Source organism: Pseudophryne corroboree, chromosome 10 (genome assembly GCF_028390025.1).
Source record: "Pseudophryne corroboree isolate aPseCor3 chromosome 10, aPseCor3.hap2, whole genome shotgun sequence".
Classification (NCBI taxonomy): Eukaryota; Metazoa; Chordata; class Amphibia; order Anura; family Myobatrachidae; genus Pseudophryne; species Pseudophryne corroboree.
Window position 1 is genome coordinate 271,650,126 of NC_086453.1, and position 8,789 is coordinate 271,658,914.

The following is an 8,789-nucleotide window of genomic DNA, read 5'->3' on the forward strand; positions in this document are numbered from 1 at the left end:
TCTCCGCCTCTATCTCCCAATGCAACCAGTTCAATTCCTTTATACGTTAGTGCCTCTGGATCCGAGTTGTGGCAAAGATTGAAGTGTTTGGATACTGCATGAGTGAGGACTTTGTTCTTGATATTCCTGACATGTTCCTGGATGCGTATTTTAAGGGGTCTCTTAGTCTTCCCAATGTACTTTAGTTTGCAGGGACATTCCAGAAGGTAAATCACCGATGGGGTATTACAGTTGATGAATTGTTTGATACGGTAGTCCTTGTTAGTTTTGTCATTGTGGAATGATTTCCTATTTGGATGGAGGTATCTACAAATGTTACACCTCCCACATTTGAAGCTTCCCACACATTTAGGCATCATGCTAACGACTTCTGGGTTCCTCAGCATACTTGGGGCTATGAGATCTTTCAAACTCCTGGATTTTCGAAAGACCATTTTAGGCTCTTTAGTGAGGTAGTCTTTAAGTATGGGGTCCATGAGCAAAATATTCCAGTGCTTTTTAAGGACGTCCTTAATTAGTTTCTCATGTCTGCTGTACGTTGTGATAAACTTGACTGTGTCCTCCTTGATGTCCTTAGGTTTATACTTCAGAAGATCCCTTCTTTCTAAACCTTTAGTCTTAGTTGTAGCTTCTTCTAGGAGTCGGGATGGGTATCCCTTTTCCTTGAATCTTCCTTTGTACACTTCAAGTTGTTGATCTCTGTCCTCTACCTTCTTGCAATTCCTCGCTATTCTATTGAATTGGGAGAAGGGGGTGTTATCCTTCCATTGTTGCCGGTGATTACTTCTATAGTGGACATAACTATTCATGTCCACCTTCTTAATATAATTGCTTGTGATGATTTCCTCTCCTGAATGTGATAGCACGAGATCCAGGAACTCGATCTGTTCTGTGTTCTCATTGGCCGTGAATTTGAGGTTCATGCTGTTGTCCGAGATGTAGGTTAAAAATTCTTTAAAACTCAACTGGTCTCCCTCCCAAATTAATAGAATATCATCTATATAGCGTTTGTAAAAGATGATATTCTGTTGGTATGGGTGATTGGTGTAAATGTAGTCATTCTCCCATTGTCCCATGAACAGATTTGCAAAACTAGGTGCGAAGATAGTACCCATAGCTGTTCCACAAGTTTGAAGATAAAATCCGTCTAAAAATGTAAAATAATTATGTTTAAGTATAAAATTCATGAGCTCACATAAAAATAGTCTATGATCTTCTGTAATTTGAGGGTCCAGAATTAGGAAGTTGTTACATGCCTCGATGCCCTTTTCATGTTCTATACAGGTGTATAAAGATTGCACATCGATTGTGGCCCACCTGTATGTATCCTTCCATTGTAGTGGTTCCAGAAGGTTCAGAACCGATGTGGTATCCTTAAGAAAGGCCGGCAGTTCCATCACATATTTCCTCAGGAATATGTCCACGTATTCTGACAGATGTGAAGTCAGAGAATCGATACCTGCCACTATTGGCCTACCAGGGGGGTTATCCAAGGATTTATGTACCTTTGGGAGAAAGTAGAAAATGGGGGTGGTGGGGTTAGAGTTTAGGAGATACTGGAATTCATCTTTCATCAGTATCTCTTTTCTAAAAGCCTTAAGAAGCATGAGTCTCAGTTCTTCCACGAAAGGTTCTTTAGGGTCACTTGGCAGTGGGGCGTAGGATGCCCGGTCTCCTAACAGTCTGAGTGCTTCTGCGACATAGGCTTCTCTGTCCATAATAACTAACCCCCCCCCTTTGTCAGCAGGTTTTATAACAATGTTTTTATTTTCTTGTAGGTGTTTGATGGCTTCCGTCTCTCTATTTGAGAGATTTTTCTCCTTTATAGATGAGATGTTAGCATCAAGTAGATCCTTTTTGACTAACTCATAGAAGAGACCCACATTATGACCCTTTGATTCCAAAGGGTAAAATTTAGAAGTGGGCTTCAAGCCTGATTTTGATTGTTCATAATTCTGTATCACTGCATCCTCTTTTTTTATAAAGTGACGTTTAAGTGTGATTTTTCTTACGAATTTATTCAAATCGATGAAAACATCGAACTTATTCATGCCCTTTGTGGGTGCAAAGGAGAGGCCTTTGTTAAGAAGTGTAGTCTCATGGTTCGTCAGGGCGTGACTTGAAAGATTGAAGATACCTTTGGGTACAGGGGGTTCTATACAAGATTTCGTCTTTTGTAGAGTCTTCTCCCTCCTACCCCCGCGACATCCTCTTCGTCTTCGAATCTTCTTTTGCGAGGTGTGATGTTTTTCATTCTTGCAGGTGTCTTTGTTGTATCTCGGGGGTGGTGGTGGTTCGTACCTGGTGATAAAAAAGACTCCTGAGTGGTGGAGTCAAGTCTCTGTAACGCTGCAAATCTATTGGTTGTTTTGAAGTTGTGTAATTCCTGGCTCTCTTTGGTAGTCGGTCTAGGGCCTCTGAATTTGCTGGGGACAGTTTTCCAATACTCCCTTCTCACTTTGGGAGCTACCTGTCCTCCTTCAGAGAAGCGACTCCAATTCTTGACCTGGTTATTTTCATAGTCATGTCTGTCTCTAGCGAATTTCCTTTCTTTGTTTCTGATAACCTCATCTTCAATGCGTTCCAGTTTTTTATTTAGTACCTTCTCATTAATCCTGAAATCCTCTTTATCTTTGTGTACTTCCATTTTACTCTCAGCCTCTTTTATTTCTACTTCTAGGTCTGAGATAATGCGTTTTTTCTCCGTGATGAGTAATTTCATGAGATTAATTGAACAGTTATGCAGGGTTTTGTCCCATTCTTGTATAAAATCTTGGTTCTCTTTTCCAAAAGTAGGCTGTTTCATTATCCTTAAGCCCCTCGGGACCCTATTGACACTGACATAATGTTCTAAACCCCTGATGTCCCACCATGCTTTTACTTCCTTGGTTAACAGTCTTTCAATATTCCAAAACATGTCATCCAAGTCGGTGTTGGTTGGTTCAGTCTCGGGGATAGTAGTCTCATTGAAAATCTTTTGGCACACATTACTCCTTTTATTAGTGCGTTCATTTATTCCAAACATACTGTGTTTGATACTGGTTCACTCCAGGCAGCTGGAAGCAATGATACCAAGAAAAAAGGTGTGTACAAAGGAAGCTAGTAGCGCCACAGAAGTAGTATCAAAGTTATAAACAACAGTATTAGGAAGAGAGTGTTCTGAATTGATTTGACAAGAGATATATATATATATATATGTTACCTGGAGGACACTCCCTATAGGCTATTAGGGCGTCAGCTTATGGACCTCAAAAAACATATAGGCACTGGTACATATGCCTAGAGATTTAGAAATGGGTACGGGAGGATGAGGTACTTGCAAGCGACCAAAGGTGTCGAATTAATAATAATATAAATAATATAAAAGCCAGGTGTTCAATAAATACATAAAAGATTTAATTTCAGAATACAACACACTAAAAAAGGGGGAGGGGGGTATTTCACAAAAGGTGTGCAATTGTTTTTAAAAAATGTGTAAACAATTACTTTAAAAATGCAACCTAATCAATAAAATCTGGTATAAAAACAGCAGAGTTGAAGCTAAAAAATTACAACACATATACCAAAAATCGATGAAAGGTACATAAAAGCATGAGCAATAAGTACAAAATATGCAGGATAGACGTAAAAAAGGAGTAAAAAATGGGAGAGAGGTAGCTTAACTTTCAATAGTAGAGGTATATTCAGAGTGGCACCCAACGCGTTTCGTCCCTCATGGACTTCATCAAGGGGTGGTGAGAGGCTAGAGACAGAGCATATTTATACCTCCTGGCTATGGGAGGTGTTAACAGCATCACTTCCTGTTTGTTAATTGGTGAGTTGCTGTGGTGGTATCAAAATACATATATAAACACTTAGACATAGGATGAATAAGGTAGGGAGGCTTACTAATACATTCAATTACAAAGACGATGTTAAATAGAGCCATAATAACGTAGATGACATAAAAAACGGAAAAGTCCGCCAACTTCCGGTCCGGACTGTGTGGGACGTCATGTCCGCCCCACTTCCGCCCCTCTTCCGGTGGCGTTACGTCCGTTGTGCGCATGCGCATGCGCCGGCTGGGCACCGTGCGATGCGGATACCTTGTGTGTTTTTACTGCTAAAGACGGCGGCCATCTTTATGGTTATCCAAACTTAGATAAAGTGCTGCTGCGAGTATAAATCTTCAGTGTGTTGTCACTTAGGAGGGCGGCGGCCATCTTTTTGGTTGTCAGAAGACGGAATGGAGTCCTGCTGCCAGTAAAGTTCATAGGCTGCGGTCCATATGGTTTAATGTCTTAGTACGTGAATTATAGGTTTAGATATGAGTAAACCTTTGAGGTGGTTTTGCATGTTAGATGGTACATCTCCCCGGAGGGTACATAAAAACGAAAAAGATAAAAAGGCATGTAAATAAATAAGGCATATAAATAGCAGGCATGAATAAAAACGGTATTGAGAGGGTTGCTGATGGAGAATTCTTAGAATGGGTAGGCTATGGATTAAATATTATTAGCTATAGGATATAGGTATATGCATACAAGATATATAAATATATAATATAATTTAATGGAACGATGGGGGAACGAATAAAAATACGCAGACGGCGGATATAAATTAAATCTTTTATGTATTTATTGAACACCTGGCTTTTATATTATTTATATTATTATTAATTCGACACCTTTGGTCGCTTGCAAGTACCTCATCCTCCCGTACCCATTTCTAAATCTCTAGGCATATGTACCAGTGCCTATATGTTTTTTGAGGTCCATAAGCTGACGCCCTAATAGCCTATAGGGAGTGTCCTCCAGGTAACATATATATATATATATCTCTTGTCAAATCAATTCAGAACACTCTCTTCCTAATACTGTTGTTTATAACTTTGATACTACTTCTGTGGCGCTACTAGCTTCCTTTGTACACACCTTTTTTCTTGGTATCATTGCTTCCAGCTGCCTGGAGTGAACCAGTATCAAACACAGTATGTTTGGAATAAATGAACGCACTAATAAAAGGAGTAATGTGTGCCAAAAGATTTTCAATGAGACTACTATCCCCGAGACTGAACCAACCAACACCGACTTGGATGACATGTTTTGGAATATTGAAAGACTGTTAACCAAGGAAGTAAAAGCATGGTGGGACATCAGGGGTTTAGAACATTATGTCAGTGTCAATAGGGTCCCGAGGGGCTTAAGGATAATGAAACAGCCTACTTTTGGAAAAGAGAACCAAGATTTTATACAAGAATGGGACAAAACCCTGCATAACTGTTCAATTAATCTCATGAAATTACTCATCACGGAGAAAAAACGCATTATCTCAGACCTAGAAGTAGAAATAAAAGAGGCTGAGAGTAAAATGGAAGTACACAAAGATAAAGAGGATTTCAGGATTAATGAGAAGGTACTAAATAAAAAACTGGAACGCATTGAAGATGAGGTTATCAGAAACAAAGAAAGGAAATTCGCTAGAGACAGACATGACTATGAAAATAACCAGGTCAAGAATTGGAGTCGCTTCTCTGAAGGAGGACAGGTAGCTCCCAAAGTGAGAAGGGAGTATTGGAAAACTGTCCCCAGCAAATTCAGAGGCCCTAGACCGACTACCAAAGAGAGCCAGGAATTACACAACTTCAAAACAACCAATAGATTTGCAGCGTTACAGAGACTTGACTCCACCACTCAGGAGTCTTTTTTATCACCAGGTACGAACCACCACCACCCCCGAGATACAACAAAGACACCTGCAAGAATGAAAAACATCACACCTCGCAAAAGAAGATTCGAAGACGAAGAGGATGTCGCGGGGGTAGGAGGGAGAAGACTCTACAAAAGACGAAATCTTGTATAGAACCCCCTGTACCCAAAGGTATCTTCAATCTTTCAAGTCACGCCCTGACGAACCATGAGACTACACTTCTTAACAAAGGCCTCTCCTTTGCACCCACAAAGGGCATGAATAAGTTCGATGTTTTCATCGATTTGAATAAATTCGTAAGAAAAATCACACTTAAACGTCACTTTATAAAAAAAGAGGATGCAGTGATACAGAATTATGAACAATCAAAATCAGGCTTGAAGCCCACTTCTAAATTTTACCCTTTGGAATCAAAGGGTCATAATGTGGGTCTCTTCTATGAGTTAGTCAAAAAGGATCTACTTGATGCTAACATCTCATCTATAAAGGAGAAAAATCTCTCAAATAGAGAGACGGAAGCCATCAAACACCTACAAGAAAATAAAAACATTGTTATAAAACCTGCTGACAAAGGGGGGGGGTTAGTTATTATGGACAGAGAAGCCTATGTCGCAGAAGCACTCAGACTGTTAGGAGACCGGGCATCCTACGCCCCACTGCCAAGTGACCCTAAAGAACCTTTCGTGGAAGAACTGAGACTCATGCTTCTTAAGGCTTTTAGAAAAGAGATACTGATGAAAGATGAATTCCAGTATCTCCTAAACTCTAACCCCACCACCCCCATTTTCTACTTTCTCCCAAAGGTACATAAATCCTTGGATAACCCCCCTGGTAGGCCAATAGTGGCAGGTATCGATTCTCTGACTTCACATCTGTCAGAATACGTGGACATATTCCTGAGGAAATATGTGATGGAACTGCCGGCCTTTCTTAAGGATACCACATCGGTTCTGAACCTTCTGGAACCACTACAATGGAAGGATACATACAGGTGGGCCACAATCGATGTGCAATCTTTATACACCTGTATAGAACATGAAAAGGGCATCGAGGCATGTAACAACTTCCTAATTCTGGACCCTCAAATTACAGAAGATCATAGACTATTTTTATGTGAGCTCATGAATTTTATACTTAAACATAATTATTTTACATTTTTAGACGGATTTTATCTTCAAACTTGTGGAACAGCTATGGGTACTATCTTCGCACCTAGTTTTGCAAATCTGTTCATGGGACAATGGGAGAATGACTACATTTACACCAATCACCCATACCAACAGAATATCATCTTTTACAAACGCTATATAGATGATATTCTATTAATTTGGGAGGGAGACCAGTTGAGTTTTAAAGAATTTTTAACCTACATCTCGGACAACAGCATGAACCTCAAATTCACGGCCAATGAGAACACAGAACAGATCGAGTTCCTGGATCTCGTGCTATCACATTCAGGAGAGGAAATCATCACAAGCAATTATATTAAGAAGGTGGACATGAATAGTTATGTCCACTATAGAAGTAATCACCGGCAACAATGGAAGGATAACACCCCCTTCTCCCAATTCAATAGAATAGCGAGGAATTGCAAGAAGGTAGAGGACAGAGATCAACAACTTGAAGTGTACAAAGGAAGATTCAAGGAAAAGGGATACCCATCCCGACTCCTAGAAGAAGCTACAACTAAGACTAAAGGTTTAGAAAGAAGGGATCTTCTGAAGTATAAACCTAAGGACATCAAGGAGGACACAGTCAAGTTTATCACAACGTACAGCAGACATGAGAAACTAATTAAGGACGTCCTTAAAAAGCACTGGAATATTTTGCTCATGGACCCCATACTTAAAGACTACCTCACTAAAGAGCCTAAAATGGTCTTTCGAAAATCCAGGAGTTTGAAAGATCTCATAGCCCCAAGTATGCTGAGGAACCCAGAAGTCGTTAGCATGATGCCTAAATGTGTGGGAAGCTTCAAATGTGGGAGGTGTAACATTTGTAGATACCTCCATCCAAATAGGAAATCATTCCACAATGACAAAACTAACAAGGACTACCGTATCAAACAATTCATCAACTGTAATACCCCATCGGTGATTTACCTTCTGGAATGTCCCTGCAAACTAAAGTACATTGGGAAGACTAAGAGACCCCTTAAAATACGCATCCAGGAACATGTCAGGAATATCAAGAACAAAGTCCTCACTCATGCAGTATCCAAACACTTCAATCTTTGCCACAACTCGGATCCAGAGGCACTAACGTATAAAGGAATTGAACTGGTTGCATTGGGAGATAGAGGCGGAGACCTTTCGAATCTCCTTTCCAGGAGAGAGATGTTCTGGATATACGAACTGAACACGCTCCATCCGGATGGCTTCAACGAAGGGTACGAAATAGCCCCATTCCTGTGATATAAACTATTCCGTTTCCTATGTTTTTCACTCCTGCCTCCCCCCAAAAAAAACCCCTTCTTTTTCGATATATACTGCACTGCTCACTACGCTTTTGGACTTAGTTTATTAAACCGGCTTGGCCAAAACCTGGTTGTTTCCAGACAGCATCTTTAACATGATGCATTTAGTGGCTACTCCAGTTAGCCGACATGGCATAATACGTAAAAATCACTCTCTTGCACTAGTAACGTATCTACTCCCCTTCTGCTTACCCTCTCTGTCACTTGTGAGCTCATTATGCTATCCACTGCTTATATGAGACCCCGTCTCCTACCCAGCCCTATATATTACAACCATACCTCCTTGGGGACGCCCAACACCGTCCGATCTTGGAAGCTAAGCAAGGTTGGGCCCGGTCAGTACAAGGATGGGAGACCCCCTTGGGAGACCGGGTGTTGTAAATCTGGAGGTGCTGAGGGAATTTTCGTCGTTGGGATATCTCTTAAGCTTATGGATGATGCTCCGTTCACATTACTTTTGGGCACTTTCTTCATGATGCCGTACCTATCCATCACCTGCAATTTATATCCGCCGTCTGCGTATTTTTATTCGTTCCCCCATCGTTCCATTAAATTATATTATATATTTATATATCTTGTATGCATATACCTATATCCTATAGCTAATAATATTTAATCCATAGCC

The 8,789-nt window shown here is 40.4% G+C and overlaps 1 pseudogene; it reads left to right on the top strand.

Moving 5' to 3' along the window:
- The first annotated feature begins 8,429 nt into the window (after positions 1–8,429).
- LOC134968128 (5S ribosomal RNA) lies at positions 8,430–8,548 on the top strand (annotated as a pseudogene).
- Positions 8,549–8,789: the final 241 nt, after the last annotated feature.